The sequence below is a fragment of the Pteropus medius genome, unplaced genomic scaffold (genome assembly GCF_902729225.1).
Source record: "Pteropus medius unplaced genomic scaffold, Ma_sr-lr_union100, whole genome shotgun sequence".
Lineage (NCBI taxonomy): Eukaryota > Metazoa > Chordata > Mammalia > Chiroptera > Pteropodidae > Pteropus > Pteropus medius.
Genome location: NW_024350323.1, coordinates 480,980 through 501,069, shown reverse-complemented (window position 1 = coordinate 501,069; position 20,090 = coordinate 480,980). Strand labels below are relative to the sequence as shown.

At 49.7% G+C, this 20,090-nt stretch overlaps 1 long non-coding RNA gene across 12 annotated transcripts in view; it reads right to left on the bottom strand.

Annotated features, from left to right (window-relative positions):
- LOC120583614 (uncharacterized) overlaps nt 1-20,090 on the bottom strand; it is a 120,470-nt gene that overhangs the window by 62,832 nt on the left and 37,548 nt on the right. For 8 of the 12 annotated variants that reach the window (XR_005647831.1, XR_005647826.1, XR_005647822.1 and 5 more), the window contains exons 2-3: nt 15,909-16,122; nt 15,681-15,743 (exon numbers count right to left, since the gene is read on the bottom strand). The exons of 1 other annotated variant lie outside the window; for it this stretch is intronic. This is a non-coding gene — a long non-coding RNA (uncharacterized LOC120583614). The remainder of the gene's footprint in view (nt 1-15,680; nt 15,744-15,908; nt 16,123-20,090) is intronic. 3 more of the 12 variants (XR_005647825.1, XR_005647833.1, XR_005647824.1) reach the window with 1 other exon arrangement.

The following is a 20,090-nucleotide window of genomic DNA, read 5'->3' as shown; positions in this document are numbered from 1 at the left end:
TTTCTGGCATTCCTTATATTCAGATTTTGGCCTCTTGGAGCATTCTAATTTTCTCTATTTTTCATTCCTTTCTCCTTTTGTCTTCTTGCTGTCAACTTTATCTTCCTAACCATTTATTTAATGTTTTATGTTCCCATATTGATCATTTATAAACTCTCTTTTTCTCTTCTTTAACTGCATCTTATTTTAGCTTCGTGGATTCCAGTAGATTCTGGTACTTCCAAAATATTTGCTACCCCCCTCTATCAGGCCTGTCCATGCAGTTGAACTATAATTACTGCACTGCTGACATCCTTGTCTTTGGAAGTACCTACTGTCACAAGTTTCACTACCACTCTGATCTCAGCCCCCATCACGTCTCACCTGGATTACTGTCACAGCAGCGTCCTAACTGGTTCACCAGCTTTCCTCCTTGGTCCTTCCCCATTCAGCCTATTTGCATGATGGCAGCCAAAGCGATCCTATAAAAGTATTTGTCGCTGCTATGTTCAAAAGCCTGCACTGGCTCCCATTTTACTTAATCGAACCCAAAGCCTCACCAAAGCTGACAAGGTCCTACTTGCTTTCACACTCATTTCCTGTCTAGAGGCATCTCCTCTCCCTTCCCCTTTGCTAATGTTGCTTGGCCTCTTCTCTAAGCTTCAATATACTCAACCCTCTCCCGCCCAGGGCTGCTGTAGTTGTTGTCCCCTCTGCCTGGAATGCTCTTCCTGGAACAATCCACATGGCTACTCCTTCACCTTCTTGAGGTGTTCCCTTAAATGCTGCTTTTTCAGAGATGCCTTCCCTGACCACTCTATTTTAAATTACACCACCCCACCGCCACACTTACTCGTCCCTTTGTTGTTTTTCTTTTCTTGGGAGCTCTTAATGCCATTCCATAAACTCTCTAGATTATTGATCTTGTTTATTATTTGTCTGCCTTCACTAAAACATAAGCTCCCTGAAGGCAAGGATTTTTTTTTCTATTTTGTTCACTGCTGCATTCTCATCACTTAGTCCAGGCACACAGTATGAGCTCAGTAAATATTTGTTCAATGAATGGATGAATGAATGAATGAATGAATGAACATGGAAGGTCATGTTGACCAGTGGTTCAAAACTTGGTCTGATTCCACCAGGTCCTTGTTTATTGCCCCCCCCCTCGATTCCCCTTTTTGGTAGGGAGAACAACAAGAGGGTAGAACACTGGGCCTGCTCCTGATCAGGAGGTTGCTCATGCCAGGGAACTCCTCATGGCTTCCCTGCTGGAGGGCTCTGAATCTTTGAGGTTATTTTTTTCTTATGGAAACCATCTTATTGCTTGTTTTCTTCTAATTATAAAAGTAATAAATATTCAAAGTCAATAAATTTCAGGGGCTCCATAAATAGAATGTTGGAGGGCTCCTTGACCCTCCAACATCTCCTCTCCCAAACCCTGCCTACCTGCAGTGTGGCAAACCACTTTGATTCCATTAACAACTATATCAGGAATCTCTTTCCATATCAATGCCTAAAGACTGACATCATTGTTTTTCATGACTGCTGAGTATGAATATGCCGTCATTCATTTAAGCCCCTGTTGTTTGCCATAATGAATGGCCTGGAAATGAACATCTGGGTATATACATCTTTGCTCTCTTGACCCATTATTCCTTCAGATGAATTCCCAGAATTGGACTTGCTGGGTCACAAGTGCTCCCCATTGGAAGACTCCTGAAACTATTGTCCAAACGTGGGAGGAATCTGCCCCGTTTTCCCCCACACACTCTGCGCTCTAAGGGAACCCATGGAAGACAGTAGTGAATACTCATACCATACAGTTCATCGTGTACCACACACTGTTCGAGACTCTTCCCACATATCGACTCCTTCAATCCTCACAACCATCTTAAGAGGTATGTACTATTATTAGCTCTACTTTGCAGATGAGGAAAATGAGGCTCAGAGAGGTGAAGCAACTTGCCTAAGGTCACACAGCTGACAGGGAGAGGATGGCAGATTCAAAGCCAGTACTCACATACCAGAGCCTAGATTCTTAAACCTTTTCTTTACTATACTGCCTCAAAAGTCTGGGTTTTAGAGGGCAAGGGACCAGGGTTCATATACAGCTCTGCCACTTCTGAGCTGCATGATGTTAAGTCAATCACTTCACCTCTCCGAGCCTCGGTTTTCCTTGGTGTAAACAAAGTATGATCACTCCTTCCTCACCTAGTTTGCAGGAGGTGCTATGGTGGTCATGCAGAGTCACATGAACAGTGCAGCGTCAGAGTCCACGGGCACTTCTGAAAGGTGACTTCCCAGCCTTCCGCACTCCCTAATCTCCAACACCTCCTTTCCTCAACCCCATGACTGGAATCCCGTGGGAAATAAAAAAAAAAGCAAGCTTGCCTTTTCCTCTGAGGTTTCCGAGCCTTGTGTTCCTGGCTCTTTCTCACGCCATCTCACCCACAGGCCAGAGCCCAGGAAGTGTGCAGTGCAGAACTCTGCCCCCACACACAGCCAGATAACCCCATGGTGGCAGACAGACAACTGGAGGAGGCCAGCTCGCAGTCCTGCGCAGCCTCCTGTGCTGGATGTGGGGCAGGGTGATGGCTGGCTCCCCTCCCTGCTCCCTAGTCCATGGGCCCAGCTTGCCTCAGATTCCGGGCCTCTGAAATCATGGCTCCAGCCCACTGGACTGGGCCCCCAGCCAGCTCCTCCAGCCCCAGGCTCGCCGGCAGAGTCTTCGCCTTTGCTCCCCGAAGACTAATCACTGTCCTGTCAGCTTGGCCCTCTGCCCCTGTATTATTGTACAGAAATAGCCCTGGCCCAGCTCCCCCACTGCTGGACTCATCGCATTTCCTCCTCCTCCTTCTTCTACTCCTCTGTGGCTGAGGTTTGACCTCTACCTCCCGGAGCCAGGCACAAACTAGATCAGTGGTGAGTAGAGAGAGCTTATAGTGTGGTGCCTTGCCCACTCGACAGAGAGGGGAGAGCAGGAACCAAGTCCTTCCTCTGCACAACAGACTCTCAGGAGGATTGTGGCCACAGTCTGCAGAGGGGGCCTGCAGTAAGCTGTGGGGTCTGTGGCAGGTGATGCCAGGCAGTCTGAGAGGCAGGTGAGGAGGTGGCAGTAGGACCCTAGAAAGGGCTGGGAGGCTGGACTCGAGTCCTTGAGTGGGCCAGCAAAAGCAAGGCAGAGCTCAGTCCTCAAGGCTTCAGGGAACTGGACAGGTCACCAACACACTAGAAAGGGCAGCCAATGTCCTGAGTATGGGTGGACAAGGTAAGGACTGGGGCACTGTTACAGATCACAGCCCAGAAGTAGGACAGGCCAGAAGCAGACTCCAACCCCATCCCCGCTAAATCTACCTCTCCCAGTATAGCCAGTCTTTGTTGCTGGCCACAGTAGGACAGCATTCTCCAGGACTTCTTGAGGACTCACGAAACAGTGCCCACAGTCAGACCCAGCCAAAGCCCAACCATGTGGGGCTGAAGTGCTTTTATATCCAAACTTGCAGAAATCAGCCTAGTGCCCCATTTATTAGATGAGGAGACTGAGGCTCATAGGGATAAAATGGCTTGCCTAAGTTTCCACCCGTGGGTGGTGAGTGGCAGAGCAGGCCTTCCTGCAGCTCTACCCTGTTCCTCTATCCACCAGAGCAGGAGCTTGTGAAGCACCTCAGCTACGTCCTATGACATAGTCACATACAGCCCCAGAGGCATGGATTAATACGGTAGCTGCAGAGCAAAACTACCTGCATTCAAATCTGGTCTCTGTGACTGACTGACTTTGGGCAAGCTCTTAAATGCCCTTATGCTTTAATTTCCTCATTTTTAAAAACAGATACAATGAAACTACCTACACCCATAACACTTTTGTGAGGAATTTTGAGGAATGGAGTTTGAAGCCTTTGGGAAGGCATCCCCACTCCTCAAACCTGTCCCGAGTGTGGGTGAGGAAATTCATTGTTTCCCCCAATCCTTCCAGTAATATCTCAAATTCATCATTCCTTGCTAAGAAGAAGGAGCCAGACCACAGTGGTTTGGAGCCAGGTCAGACCCTCACTGCAGCTTTGGGGGGCTTTGCCCAAGTCTGTAGCATGATTCTCCTTCCCTAGGACAGCCCTCCTCCACAGTTCCTCACTCTGCTCTAGATCATCAAGCCAAAACACTTCCCTTCCTGGATCCCCCAGCCCCAGGCTTTCCATCTCTAGATTGGGCAGATGGAGGGCCCTTTGCCCAGGCCTTCATATCCTTCGTATAAACAGCAAAGAGAGAGGAGAAAACCAGGGAGGAGGGAAGGCAGTATAAAGTGGGGTGGGGGAAGAGAGGAGAGAGCAGTCCCAGGATGAGGGACTTCCATCCTCCCCTCCCCTCCAAGCATCCAGGGAACCTTGGTTTTGTGACTCTCGGCTCAGAGTGAAATCTCCCTTAACTAAAACATATTCCTGGATTGGTTCAAATCCCAGCTCTGTTTCTTCCCAACTGTGAGCACTGGGCAGGGAACTTGACTTTTCTGAGCCTGAGATTCTTCATCTCTAAAATAGGCATAGTAACACGTACCTCATTGGCTTGCTGTGGGACTTCAAATGAGATGATACATGTTACGTGTATTGCATGGTTGTGGTGTTGTCACTGTTACCAGGCCTCCTGGAGCTATAAAGACACTTTCTAACAGAAGTATAGAAGGGAGAGGATGGTGAGGAGGGGTTAGTAGATTAAAGGATATATGACTCCTCAGGTCTGCATAGAGCTAGTGTCCTACATTAGATATCAGCCAAGAGACTTTGGCCCCTGTCTTTCCAGGGCTAAGGGGTCTGTGTCCCTCAACCGAATAGCCTTGGCTCCTGCTCTGTTGCCCTCCTTTAAGTTCATGAGCCTTGGCTTGGCTGGGCAGGGCCCTGTACCCTGCACCCCCGCCCTCCAGTGAACCAGGCAGTGGAAGTGGCTCAAGCCCCTGGAGATGGCAGGGCAAAGGGAAGGAGGAGGCTGGTCTGGGAAATGAGTTCAAAGGCAAACTAGCCAGGCCTGTAGTCCCAGCCCACGTCCCAGGCCCCTGCCCCTGACTCACAGGGTCTAACTGACCTGCTACTGCCACTTCTTCTTGCCTTTCTACCCAGGAGCCTTAAAAGTCTCACAGAATGGAAGAGTGCATGGGCTGACTCGGCCTAGCCCGGTACAGTACAGCCTAGGGGGTGGCTAATTCATGTTCGTTGACTGACACAGCAAATAAGGGAATGGCTGGGGAACTGCTGCATGAGGGAAACCGACAGGGGACTAGCTTCCAGGCCTCCAGTTTCCCTCCATCCTTGAGAGAAGAGGATGGGATGACTTTGCGGCAGAAATCAGGCTTTTCTCTATATCCCAGGCACGCCCCCTCTTTTGCCTTTATCTAAGATGCATCGGGACTCTTTGAGCACATTTTGGCTTATTTCCCAGCCTCTGTAGATCAGTTTGTGTCCCTTTAGCATTTCAGGACCAGAACACTCCTTCCCCCGTGCTTGTGCAGCCCAATGGAATCGTCTGCACACTAAGACATAAGCCCCACTGGACTGTGAGTTAGAGGGTCAGGCCCTGGTTGACCTACATCTGTGGGCACTGAGCTTGATTCAGGGTCTGGCACGCAAAGGACTTCTCATTCTCTCCTCCCACCTTCTAGTCCTGTTAGCTCTACTCTCCAAGCATATGCAGAAGCCCACCACCTTGCACTGTGCCACTACCATCCCTCAGCTGGGTCACTGCAGGAGCCCCCTGCCTAGTCTCCAGCCTCCCCTTGCCCCCTAGGCAAGCTATTCTCAGCTCAGCAGCCAAAAAGATGTCCTAACATGGTTCAGTCAGACCACATCCCTCTCCTGCCTCCAAATCCTACACTGTCTCCCATCTCACTCAGAACAAAAGGTAATGTTCTTAGAATATCCTGTTACCCTTCCCATTACTCTGTCCAGCCAGACCCACCTCCTTGCTGTTCCTCAAAGCCACCAGCATGTTCCTCTGCCTGAAATGTTCTCCCCCAGACATCTGTGGCAGTCACCTCCTTCAGTCTTTTGCTGAAATGTCACTTTTGCAGTGAAACCTCTGATCGCCCTCTTTAAAATTGCTATCCTCCTTTACCACCCCTTCCTGTGGCCCTTCCTCATTTTACTTTTCTCCATCAACCTTTTCACTTTCTGCTTATTCTACTTCACTCTTTTTAAAACTTATGTCTCCCCTCATTAGGAGGTCAGTTTTATGAGGACAGGGATTTATGTGTATGTTTGCAACAGTGTCTGGCACATAGGAGTCCCTCAAAGCAACAGCCCAGGTGACTGGAGCCTGGCTGGAAGCAGGGAAGCCAGAGTAGGTTTTGGGCTCAGAACTTGGCACTCAGCCCCTAACTGCCCTGCTTCTCTTGTCTGCGGCTGAACGGGGCCCTTGTGTGAGTCCTTTCTGGAGAGTTCCATGGCAGGATGGCACTTTAGATGGCTCTGGCCTCTAAGCAGGATCCTTCAGCTGTCTGGGCCCCCAGCAAGAGGAGAGCAGTTTCTATGCAAGGGTGTGTCTGCTCTGATATTGTTCGTGGCCTTCCCTAGTCCTAGTCCTTCCAGACAACAACAGAAAGTCTCCAACTACCCTTTGGAGTTGGTGCCACCACCCCCACCTTGATTACAGTTTTAAAAAGCCGTGCAGGAATGCCTGGCTCCAGGGCCTCTGCTCACATGACTGGTAAGCAGTGTCTGGCCAAGCCAGGGACCCAAAATTACTGCCCAGTGTTGGGATGAGGCCCCTGCCCACTAGCCCCAGGCAGATAAAGCAGTGTCAGACTGGATCAGGGCTCTGCCAGGTGGACCTATGAGCACTGAGGCAGGAAGGGAGGAAAAGAGAGAGGACAAGGCCAAAAGGAAGAGGAAAAAAGGGAAGATAAGGAAGAAAGTGGGGGGAACATGTTAAGGGGAAGCAGAAGCATGTATTCATAGAATGCCAGAGCCTACAATGCCAGTGGTTTCAAACTCCATTCCTTGGAGGCTCCAAGATGCCTCCTGGGTTTCTGAGGCACAAATGGGAGTCCAGTGGGTGGGACTGTCAGGTTCCGTTGCCTCTAACCAGAACAAGGCCTCCATTACCTACCTGATCCAGCATTGCACTCTCACAGGTTTTGCTTGCTGAAAGGTTTCGGTGGTGAAGATAGGAAAGAAATGAGGGATGGAAGGGAATAAAATAGAAGGAGGGTTGGGGATATGGGAGCTCTACTATTGCCCATCCTCTGCCTCCAAACCGGGAGATGAGTAAGGTCTGAGGAGATGGGCTTGCTCTCTCTTCCTTTCTGGCCCTGGCCATGTTTTAAGGGACTGTGGGCAGGCAGAGGGACAGGAGAAAAGTAAGAAGGTGCATTGGTTCTCCTCAGGAGGGGTTTGTGGGATGGTTGCTGCAGGAGGAAGATTTATCTTGTTTTCTGAGGAGCTCTGCAGGGTCTATCATGGTGCTTCTAAGGTTCCACAAAAAATGAAAGATTTTCTAGCAGACTACAAAGATGCAAATAATCCGAGGAACTTACCAAGTGGTTTTACCCTCTTTCGTTTACTGGGGTCCTAATTACAAACTATGCTTTTTTAAAAGAGAAAGAAAAAAGAAAAAACTTGAAAGCTACAGCTGTGATCGAGCATGCTTGGTGAACAACTCATGAGAGAGAGGCAGCACCAAGTTTGTACCAGACTCCACACTCTCCCCTGCCCCTTCCTGTACCTGGGACCTGAGTATTGTGCCTGGGAAATATAGTAGCCCTCTCTGAGACTTTGGGGAAGGGGAGCTGGGCATTGGACTTGGCAACCTGATGAAGTCTTGCAGAGGGCAAGGCCTGTGCTGGTCTAGTTGAACCAGGGATGGGGGTGAGCAGAGCTAGTGTGGGAGCATCCCGGATGAGTGGGGGCTGGATGACCCTAGAAGGGTGGTTCTTGTAGTGGCTGTTGCTCAGCTGGCTGGCCGGCAGGCCTGGCCCCTCCAGCGTTGCCATAGTGCTGCGGGTCTTCCCAGCAGCCTGCCAGGCGGAATGTGGCCTGGACGGTTTCCCAAGGAATGTAATCAAGATGTAAATGGGGGGCCAGGAGGAGCTGGTCGATAGGGTTGTCACCTCCTCGGGCCTATGCGGAGTGAGCTGGGACTGGCCTGACCGGGAAAATATCCCGGTTGGGCTCTGCTCTGAAGCAGAGTGGCTGCAGTGCCAGCCTGGTCTTCGCAGGCCCCAAGAGATGCCTCGCGGGGCAAGCACTGGGGTCCGTCACTGGCCCTCCTACCCACATCTTTCCTTACACCCAAGGGGCGGATCTCTCCCTGGGTGTCAGAAGTGGACTAGGGACATGTGGCAGAGGTTTGCAGGGGTCCTATTCATGGAGTTCAAAGGAAAGCTCCCAGGAAGCCCAGGTCTCACAAGTCCCAGAGCTGCAGGGTTTGCCTCAACCCCGACTGCCAACTTGGCTTCCTCTGTCTATGTCCTCTGGGACCAAGGCACTGGACCTAGTGCTGGCTGATGCGGGGTGACAGGAATGCTCAGGTAGCCCTCTGCCCTTCTGACAGTGGCATCACTTCAACGCCTGGTCATCCTGCTCCCCTGGGAGACAGCGCTGTTGGGTAAAACTTAAAGAGCCACCTTAAGCCTGAGATGTCAGTGACCAAGGCACCTGCTACCTTCAACCCCAGGCCCTAGGACTGGCAGGGTTCCAAGGTCAAAGTGACAGTAATGCAGCAGGGATCTCCTGGGACTATCTCCTATCTAATGTGTGATCCTGTTACCTCTACAAAAACATCAAAGTGAGCCTCGAAGGCCAAGATTTTTGGAATTCAAATGTTGAAAGCCTTTTCAGTGATCCTGGACTCACTCTATGGAGTCCCCATCTGAGTTATTTTTATGTTCCAGTATCTGTCCTCTCACGTACTAGGCTTTGCGGCTCTGGACAAGTCAAGCCTTTTCCCCTCTCAGGCATCATTTTCATTAATTTCAACTGAAGAACTAGGTTAGAACCTGATTGCACTTGAGGCCACTTCTGGCTGTGACACTAGCCATCAGACATTATGTGGGGCTTGCCAGGCATGGGACTTCAGAGCCCTCATCTCTTCTTCTCCAGGACATCACGGATTGGAGCCATCAACTCTGCAACCAGACAGAACTGAAATGTCACCCACTGCTTCCTAGATTGGTGACTGTGGGAGAGTCATTTTTCTTCTCTGAGCATTGTCATCTTCTCAACTCTAAGACAAAGCTGCTGAAGCCATCTTGAGTTGGTTTGGGGAATGAAATGAAGCCATGTGCGGAAAGAATAGGCTACAGGTTGGTCAGAGGAGCCAGGAGCTGTCACCTATCACTGAACGCTCTGGCCACCATAGAGATAGGAGCTTAGGGGCCACTACCTCCCATTCTCGTGGAGAAGTATAAAGGCAGGAAGGCCTTCCCCAGGCCATAGAGTACTAGCGCCTGTTCCCAAGTGGCCTTTAGCCAGTGCCCACAGCCCTGCCTTACCAGGCCTGGAACCAAATAGGAAATGGCTGGCTCCAGGCCTCAGATTCCTAGCTCTCTAATTTCAGTCTGCATTCAGACTGGCTCATCGTTTGGCGGGAGCTTGCTTGGAGTATTTGTTCAGCTTCGCCATCTCATTACCAGTGTGGGCACGAGCAGAGAAGGGGCCAGAGGGGACCAAGTGTACCATCCATGTGCAGACACTTAACTCTTCCTCCCACTTCCTTCTCTCTCACTCTCATTCCCCTGCCCTTCCTCCCTTCTTACTCTTCCTCTCCTATCTGTGTTTCTTTCTTCTCTGTACTCTGCTTCCTTCTCTACCTGGTCTGTACCCTGCGTCTCTGTCTTGACGATTGTCTGGGTTTTCTTCAGCCTCTGGTCTTCCATGTCTGTCCCCCACCTCCCCTTGGAGTAAGTGCATGGGAAATGGAGCAAGTCCTGCCCTGGGTAGCAGTCCAGTGCCAGAGTCTGGGCCAACAGTCTGGCACAGCATGAGTTCAAATGACCCGCAGACTCCAAAAGATGGCATGAGAAAAACAAACATGCACAGTTGTCTTCCTGGTACTGCGTTCGTGTTCGAGAAATGTGACTTCTATTCCTACCTTCTTTCTGAAGCTTTCCTTTTCTGGTATTTCGGCCCCTGAACCAAGCTCAAGCTTGGTAAAGTCTGCCAACTCACCTTTAGTCAAAAACCTCAGTTCTGAGCCAAGATGGAGAGCACGGGGGCCCTTGCTGTCTCCCCACCAAACTCCTGGCCTCCTTTTGCATGTGGCCATCACTAGACACAGGTCCCCAGCCTCTATTTCATCCATCTCCTTCTTCTTCCTTAGGAGCCCTGGCTCTCCCCTGAGGGTGCAGAACACATGTTATAAAGTCCATTCATTCCACAAGGATTTAAGGGGCATCTACTATGTGCCAGGACATATGGTCAGGAATAACCATGGCCCTGCCCTCATGGAGCTTCCTGGACAGTAAGGGAGGCAGATATTGAACAAGAAGTTACAACTGAATGAGCCTTGTGCTAGAGTGTGGCCAGAGTGCCCTGGGATTGTAACAGAGAGGACTGTCCTAGACCGCCATTCAGAGGTGGCTGCCTAGAGGAGGTGCTGTCCAAGCCAAGGCTAAAAATGTCAGCAGAGACCAGACTGAGAAAAGTTCTAGTCAGTCTTGTGTCCTAATAGTGTCTTACAGGTATCAGCTCGTTTAATTTTCTTGACCATCCTGAAAATAAGGTCTATTATTCTCAGATGAGAACACTGAGGCTCAGAGAAGTAAAATGACCTTCCCAAGGTCATGGTGCAAGGTCACAGTAGGTGCAGACACAGAGACCCAGGCAGTCTGGCTGCAGAGCTTGATCCCCATGCCAAACACCTCCTGAAACAGAAGGAAACTAGAAGCAATAGAAACAACCGAAAGGTTTAAGTGTGTGAGGGATCTTGTTCATGAGATACTGTTAAAAGCAGTGTAGACAGTGATCTATAGGGTGGCAGAAGTGGAAATGGCACCCAGTGAGGTGGTCATTGCAGAGGTCCAGATGAAACCTGTTGGTGGCTTGAGTTAGAATGGTGGAATGGGAACCAGGGAGATGGATTTGGGAGTTATTTTGGAGGCAGACTTGACAGGACTAGTAGTAATGTTTGCATAGCACTGTCCAGGTTACCTTACAGTTACAAATAAATATGTATGTTCTAGCTAATACATGTGTTTCCAAGGGCATGTGTGGGCACTTGTACCCACACATGCAATCATGCATGAACATGTACATGCACCATACAAGTACATGCTGTATGAGTGCATGTGTGGGTACGGGTATGTGCAGGCACGTATGGACGCATGAGTGCTTTTTGCAAGTGTGTAAATGCATGTTATGTGTCTGCTACCTGAGGTGAGCTCTTGGGCTACAAATTGGGCCCTTGGGCTCCTGGGTGGGTGAGTGTAGGAAGGGCACAGCCCACTGATGGAGACATAAGACCATGGATAACATTTTGGGGTTGTAGCCACATTCATTTAGAGCTGAGGATCCGTGACCCCTGGCCCTGAATTTGGGAGGCTCTTGAGTTGGTGGTTCCAAGATAATAAAAATCCTTAAAGTTATTGAGCACTACTATGTGTCAGGCTCTGCACTCAGCTCATCACATGCATTCTGTCAGTTCATGCTTACAATCCTATGAGGGAGCTACACTGATCTCCATTTATAGATGAGGAAACAGAGAGGGTAACTTACATGCCCATGGTCATATAGCCCTTAAGCTGTGGAGTCAGGCTTGGATACTGGTTCCACCTGACTTTGAAGCTTGTGTTCTTAAACCCGTCCGCTGTGCCACCACACATGCACCACACACACAGAGACACAGACCTATGAGCATCTGCATCTGCAGACACATGCAGAACCACACATGGAGCCTGTACTCCAAGATCATCTAAAGACAGAAGCTGGGGCATAGGATTGGAACCAGGAAAGTCAGCAGCCCTGCTGCCTCCCCCTGCCTAAGGCCTGGGCCCTGACCTACCACTGAGATTGGCTTTCTCAGGAGTTGCTCAGGTTTCCGGCCTGTGGCCTGTGGCCTCTGGCCTCCAGGCTCCAGGCTCCAGGCTCCAGGCTCCAGGCTCCAGGCTCCAGGCTCCAGGCAGCCAATGAAAATTTATGGCTTGAGAAAGTTCTTGCAAGTCCAATCCCTGCATCCCCCTCTCTGACCTTGCATGGTTTATCAAGATACTGGGTTTCCCCTCCTCTTTCTACTGAGCCTTTTCCTGCTGTTGCCTTCCTTCCTGGCCCTTTGTCTAGGTCAAGGCAATCCCCCTCAGCCTCCTCTCTCCCTGCCTGCTGACCTTGCCTACCTAGGTTGAAGCCACTACACCACTTCAAACTGCAGATAAAATCTATTCTCCTCTCTTCTCCCTAGTCCTGGCCATGAAGCAGAGGAAGGTTCTGTGTGTGAGACCGTGTCTGTGTGCATGCACATGCTTACTCATGTGTCCAGTAGGGCTGGCCAGAGCTATGTGAGGGAGGGGGTATGCATGTGGGATCTGGCGAGGATGAGGCACAGCAAACATGTAGAGAATGTGCTCTTTCATGTTTGTGGGGGCTGGTACTTGGCCTGAGCCACTTGACTGTGAGCACTAGTATTTGTAGCATCAATGTGTGTGTGTCATGTGTGTGTATTTCTCTTGTGGCTGTGAGACTGAGCTCGGCTCTATTTGCAGAAAAAAGTGTGAGCTTTAGTCGGAGAGGCAGTATATTAGAGTGGGGAGGAGCATGGACTTGGAGCTGGACTGCCATTTATTAGCTGTGTAACCTTGAACCAATAACTTCAGCTTTGTGCGCCTCCGTTCTCTCCATATGTAATATGGAGGTGATCGTGATAATGCCCGTATCAAAGGGTTGTTGTGAAGAATGTATATGGCAGTGCATTGCACAATAATAGGTGATCCGCAGTTGTTAGCTATTACTACATGGATAAAGCAGAAAAAATTCTCATTGCTTAGGCTCTTGCCCCAGGCTGGTGTAGGAATTAGCACTTTACATTATTATCTCATTTAGTTCCAGTGCTTAGAATTGTGCCTGCCCCAGAGAAAATGTTTCGTACATATTGAATGAATGAATGAATGAATGAATGAATGAAGCGTTATACAACCATATGGAGTGAGGACTTTTACAGGTGGGGAAACTAAGACTAAGAACGACTAAGTCCCATGTGAAGTCAGCCTGATGGCTATAGGTTTCAGTCCCAGGAATGTGCTTCCATCTGCTTTGGGTAAACCTTGTAGGAGGGGAGGAGTAAAGAAGCAACTTTCCCTCTCTACGTACAGCTATGGATACATGTAGAAGCAGAGATGTGCGTGAGTGTGCACACACACACACACTTAAGTGGTACAGGCTCCCCCAGAAATGAAGGCATTTCTAGGAAAGATAAGAGAAGATTTGAATTTGCATGGATGAAGAGAGCTTCATGTAACAGAGGGAGGCCACTACAGGCAGTGGACCGCTCAGCCCAGAATTCGAGGGGTGGGACAGCCGCTCAGAATCAGCATTTTTCTGGGACCTGGGCAAAAAAAGCCAAAACCTTGAATATCATCTCCAACTCCTAGATTTTCACAATTGGAAGGGTCCTTGGAATTCACCAAGACCACCCTCCCTCAGGTTATTGATACAGAAGCTGAGGCCCAGAGAAAGCAAGGCAAACAGTAGACCAAGCCAGATCTGGGATAGTAGTCCTGGATTGGAGTCAGGCAGGCCCAGAAATGTCAGAAAAAGCCAGTTTCAGACCTTGGCTGGAGGGGTCCTCCAAGGGAGAGAGGCAAAGGGTGGACTCTGTTATCCCCAGGCCTGGCCCAGAGATCAGGAGGTGGGATCCCAGTGTGGATTGCCCTTACAGTCCAGGTCAGCTGTTGGAAAGGAGAAGGGCAGTGGCAGAGGCAAGGGGCCTGTGTAGCTACCCAGAATATACCTAGGCTCACCAGGGCCCCCAGGAGCACTGCCTAGCTCTGGCAGCCTATGCAGGCTTGGGGCTACCCCGGCCCTTCTTTGTTGACTCTCTCTCCTGCCAAGGGGAAACTGTTCTGGATGGAGACACAAGAGAGTGATTTGTCACTGATTGCCCCTGGCTCCCACTCTGATATGCCAGCCAGCAGGGTGGCTTCCTGCTCAACACTTGCCCCACCTGCAAGGTCACTGTGGTAACTTGTTCCCTAGAGAGCCTGGGGCTGGGCTCTGGCTGCATTGCCCCCTGCTGGAGTGTCAAATATGGAGACTTCTGCTCTCTCAGCTACCTCTCTTATATATTCTTATACCCATGAAGTGGCCAAGCTGGGAGGCACCTCTGCGACCATTGGTATAGCCACCTCCAGCCTCATTGCCACGTCATAGACAGGACCAGGGACTCAGCCAAGGGCACATGGAGTCCTTAGCAAATCTGGGACTGGCAGCCAGGTGTCCGGACCCCAGGCCGTGCCCTTCCTGCTCTTAGCACCCATGACCCCCTGTGCCAAAGCCTCAGCCCCTGACCCTAGTGTTCCGACTAGCCTGAGCTCTGTGAACCCGGCCCCTAGGCCTATGAAAGAGCACAGAGAGATGCCTGGAGTGACCAGAAAGCCCACAGTCCTGGTCCAGGTTCCTCTGAGCAGACTCCCTCCAGCCCCTCTGCTTTGTCATGTACGGGGGCACCCAGGCTGCTCTGAAGGGACTTGCATCTGGGCTGGGCTGGAGGGGTAGTGGTAGTGAGGGGAAATAGAAGCAGGGGAGCATAATAGTAGCCCAATGTATTGAGCATTTACTATGTGCCAGGCACAGTGCTTCGCGTACATGATATCATGTCAAGGCTCCTAAATGCCCAATAATGTGACCAACTAAGTTAGGGAGTGAGTCTTAATGAGGTCTGCCTGACTCCCTGTCTAGACCTGTTTCCATGGTATCAAATGTTATCATACATAATCATATGTTCTGATGATCTGGCTGATGAAAGATTGAATATGTTGAATACTCCACACCCCTGACCTCCAGCGGGCACACACCTAAGCAACCAAAGGACACAGAGACTGGGCTCTGTCATTTTCAGCAGCTGGGACCAGATTGCCACAGCTTCCAACCACAACGGGAGCACTGTCCCTCTGGGAGTCTCCTGGGAGCAGTTGAGCCCCAGTCTTCAGGGAGCCCACATTCTAAGACAAATCACCCCAGAAACAGAGGGCAAGACACAAATGCCAACGAAGCCCTTGGTGGGACAGATTTTGACAGTGGGGGCTGGTCCCTGCCAACTGATGCTGATGCCCTTGAAATAACCCCATTCTCTGATCCACTCAGTCCTCTGGGCTACCTGAGCTTCACCAAAGAGGGTGTAGAGGATGGGAGAAGGAAACTTAGCTAGGAAGGATTGAAAAGATATTTCAGATCTAGAGAATATAAGAAAGAGAGAGGATGATATCACCAGTTCAGTGGGCCAGTCCCCAAATCATGCTGGGGATGAAATGGCTCCAGCCAACGGGACAGGGGAGAGAGCTGAAACTGCATGTGGCTGAGGGCTGCCTCCAGAGGAGGGTATCAGCCAACTGAATGATATTTCTTAAGGTGCGATCAGCAGGCAAGGCTGGGTGAATAGGTGGAAGTCTTCGAGCAGAAGTGACATTTTATGTTAGGCCAGTAGCACCAATTCTAAATGAGTTGAGAGAATAAGACCCCTGGTGGGAACTAGGGAGATGGGGAGAAGAGGAAGGAGCTGGTGAGAGGAAGGCTTACCTGCTAGAGTTCAAATCAGGGCTCCATCTCTAGCAAAAGGCCAGGAAGCTGATATCCATTTCCCTGGAGGCAGAAAATGATACCAGCTCTCACCCTAGCCTGAGTACGGTGCAGCAGAAACTCCTGAGGGTTCTGGTCCCCACTGCAGCTCACCCGGCCCCTTTTTGAACCAGTGTTTTCATATCTATGAAAAGGCAAGAATAATGGCTCCACTTATTGAGTACTTACCGAATTGCTTGACTTGGATTAAGCCTCCAACAGCCCTCTGAGGTAATTACTACTAGTATTCCATCGTGCAGACAGGAACACTGAGGCACAGAGATGTGAAGTCACTTTGTCCAAGGTGATCCAGCTAGGAAGTGGTTGAGGCTGCGATTGAATGTCTGGCTCCAGAATCTGTGTCCACAGCCACCACTCCACAGTGTCCTTCTTCATAGTAATCCTGTGAAGATCAACCCAGGAGGTAAATATACAGCATTCACCTCCATGCCTGGTCCACTGTGGAGGCCCCTTGAATGGATAGTAATTGTTCTAGTTAAGCACTCAGTAACTGTTGGCTGATTGAACTCTGGTGGCTTAACTAGAACAATTACCATCCATTCACACCTGGAAGAAATGAGTTCCCATGCCTGGGGCTGAGGGCCAGTCAGAAAAATTAAGGACAGGTGTGAGTCTCAAGAGAGCTGCTAAAAAGGCCTGAAGGGAAGCTGTGGCTTCTCTGAGGGAGATCAGAAGACACAGGTGGTACCCTGTGAGGAGCTACCATACCTACCAGGCCCAGCTCCCATAGTTCTGGCCAGTCTCCCTCCCACCACTCTCTTCCTTGACCTAGCTCCTGTTTATTGGCTTACTTGAACCTCCTAGCCCTAGGATGTGAGCTCTATTTATTATCCCATTTTTCATAATAGGAAACTGAGACTCGAGGTCACACAGTAAGGGCATGGCCAAGCCAGGAATTGAACTGAAGCTTTGTTCCATGCTGCTGCCTAGGTTACATCTGCTCTTGCCTCCACCTGTAGCCCAGAGCAAGCCGCCCCAGCAGAGAGAACCCAGAGCACACACTTTCAGCCCCGGCTCTGAGTTTGCCACTGGACCTTGGATAAGATCTTTTTGCTCTCTGGGCCTTTCTCTTCCAGGTGTAGTGTGAGGGGGTTAAATGTGTTCCTTGTAGCTTCCAGAGGCAGCCAAAAATGTTCTTCCTTGTAGCCTCATGGCCATAGAATGCCCAGTTCCCACCCTGAGCTCCTTGACTACATAAAACACATCTTCCAGTGAAAGGCGGAGGCAGGCCTGGGGCAAGCCCTGCCTCACCACTTTCCTCTGAGGAACCTTCAGTAGGGCATTGTCCATATCATGGTGCTCCTCCATGCCCACCTCTGGTAATTCCTGATTAAGTGCACCATCTGGAACCACTGTAGGCCTCACTAATAATGGTAGTGGAAGCACACTGTAAAGCATCATGACAGTAGCAGGTCCTGGCCCTGGGCAGACACTGTCACTTCCTCTGAACCACATCCTCCCCCAGCCAAGGGTCATCATGGTAGGTTCTCCGTATACTTTGGTACTGCTTTCTCTGAGCCTCTGCCTCCTCTGCACCCAGAACTCCCTGGGCCCAATGCTGTTGCATACTACTGTTGGTTGAGGTTCACTCAGGGGCAGGTAGGATCCTTAACATCTTAGCATGAGATAACCCAAAGGCCTAAGGAAAAGGCATGACAAATCCTGCGAGGCCCAATAATACCAGAAGGTTAGTCTACAGAACTTACACATGCCGATCCCTCTACTGAGACTACTGTTCCTTTCTGGCTCCATCTTCCCCTAGAAAATACCATCTCACTTTTGAGTTCCAAGTTTAGATATCACCTTCTCCAGGAAGCCTCCCTGACCCCACATCTGGGTTGAGTCTTCTCCACTGAGCTCCCATAGCTCTCTAACCAAACTGTATCGTAATTGATTTCCTGTCTTCCTCACTAGATTAGGAGTGCCTTGAGGGCATCCATGTGCATCTAGTCCAGGGCCCGGCACATAGTAGGCAGATGAATTATTGGTGAACAAATGAATGGATGGATGAATGGTGCCCCTCTAGGGGGCCTGGACTTTCCTTCAAGAGTGAGGAATTCTTGCACTCAGGTCTTTTCTGAGTTTCCTCCATAGCTCTGATTTTTGGGTTATCTGTTTGTCCCATAGGCAACTGGCAGAAGAGTTGTGCTCTTCACTCGAGGTTTCCCCCTTTTAAAGAAATCCATCCCTCGAGCAGACTAGCCTGGTGCCTTCATCTCTGTTGTTGCCTTATTCCACTCAGGATCTGAGTGCCATTCAGGGCTACCCAGCCCATTTTCCAGCAGGGTTATCTGAGCAGACTTGAAGGCTGTTGCTCCACCCCCTACCAGAGTTCTGCTTCTCGCCATCCTGACTTACTTCCTTGGCCCAGGACAACTCCCTCCCCAACCATCTCCCCAGGCCCAATTTAAGTCTCTAAAGCCCATTCGCAGACCTCCTTTGGGATAGTGGTTCTTCAGGGGTGGTCCAGGAAATATTGGTGGTGGTCTGTGGGGCCTTTAAGTGGTCCGTGGGCAGGTTCAAAATTCAAGGCATGCAAAAATGTGTGGTGTGGTGTTTGGGTTTTTAAAAAGTATATTTTCTATGGCAGATTCAAATCTGCATTTAAAAAACCAACAACAGCTAGTCTTTCAGGATAGTCACAATATTAGTTACTTACCCAGTGAAGGGGACATCAGGACCATTTAGGATTTGGGGATGTGCCAGAATAGAATCTACAGGGCCTCTGAAGAAGCCTCTGAAACTAGAACATAAAAGCTCCTAGAATATTGCCCCATTTTGCAAGTGGAAAAACTGAGGATACAGGCAAGAAGCTGGTTCCAAAGAGCCTAGTTAACCAGGCCCTATGGGAGGGTTGGTTCCAAGAGGCATTTCTCAAACATCTTCAAAAGAGTGACTGCAGTGACCTCAGTAATGCCAGGATTGAAGTAGCCAAAGACTCCAGGGTAGAGATGTCACATGCTGCTGCCCTCTCTTTGGCCTCAGCCCCCAGCTCTCCCAGCAGCCTTAAAACCTATGTCCCTTTGGGGGATCCCCCACCCCCAGCTCCAGGCCAACCAGGCAGGCAGGCCCTCCCCCAATACACACACATACACAACCTGCATTCTTGAATAGCTGCCACCATTTCATTGGCCTCGGCCCCAAGAAGGAGTGTGGAATGTGCTTCTCTGAGCCTTTAGGGAGTGGGTAGTATGGAGGGGGTTGTCCTGCAGGGAAGCTGGGAATTAAAAGACAGGCTGTAGAGGGATAGGAGGGATGATCCCAAGGGCCAAAGCTTCTGTAGGTACAAGTCCATAGGCAGCAGCCCCAGGGGCAAGGCCAGGAAGACTGCCCTGGGCCTGGACTTCCTGGCCTGTCCTTTGTGCCCATACTCAGAGGACAGGAGAGACCAGTTACCAAGTTTCTATAGGTACACCCATAAGACTGTCAACAACCAGGAATGATGTAGGCATGGGTAAGAAGGAAGGCTGGAAGCATCTTTAAAAGGCAGAAGGGGATTGATCGCTGCAGGTATTGAAATGAAATCACTGTGCCAGCATCCTCCTTTTACAATCTCATGTTCAAGATGCTCTGGGTGTTACAAGCTATTTGTCACTCACTAATTACAGTTAAAGAGTTGAGGATTATAAATTATTTCCTGTCTCTTTCTCTTTCCTTTTATAAAAACCAACTAGAATAGATTCATAGTTTCTCCTGTAGTCTTTTTTAAATGAGAGAACAAGGTAAAAAATGGGCACTCCTACTTCCAGATGGGAGGAGTAGACTTACTTCTCCTGTTTCCCCCTGCTAAGTATAACTGAAAACTCTGAATGTTACATATAAAACAAACATAAGAAGACTCTAAAATGTAGAGAGAGGCAGACTATCTAAGGAACTCAGAACCCAAGGAACAATATGGGGTGAGTTCCTTGGATGCTGGAGAAGCCAACAAACAGAAATACCAAAGGGCATAGCCAAAAATAAAAAAAAAATTAAAACAATAAAAACACAATCCCCAACAAAAGCCTGCTCTCTTTTAACCAAAGTACCAGAAAAGGGACAGTATAGTAAGACAAAAAAAAAACAAACAAACACACATTTATACAATAACCTAAGACTACAAACTAAGATTACAGAAAAAACTGTGATTCCGCCCCCATCCATGACAGTAAAGGTTGAGTGGGGAGCTTAGACTTATGCCCTCACCAGGCTGTAACAAGGTGCCCCAATCCTGCTCCCTCTTTCCTGACTGGAATGGTTTTAGAGAAGAACAGGTAGGGAGCCAGGACTTTTATCCCTGCCTGACAGTAACGAGGTCTTCCTGCTCCCACTGTCAGTGGGAGCCTGGAACCCTATTATCTGCGTACTAGT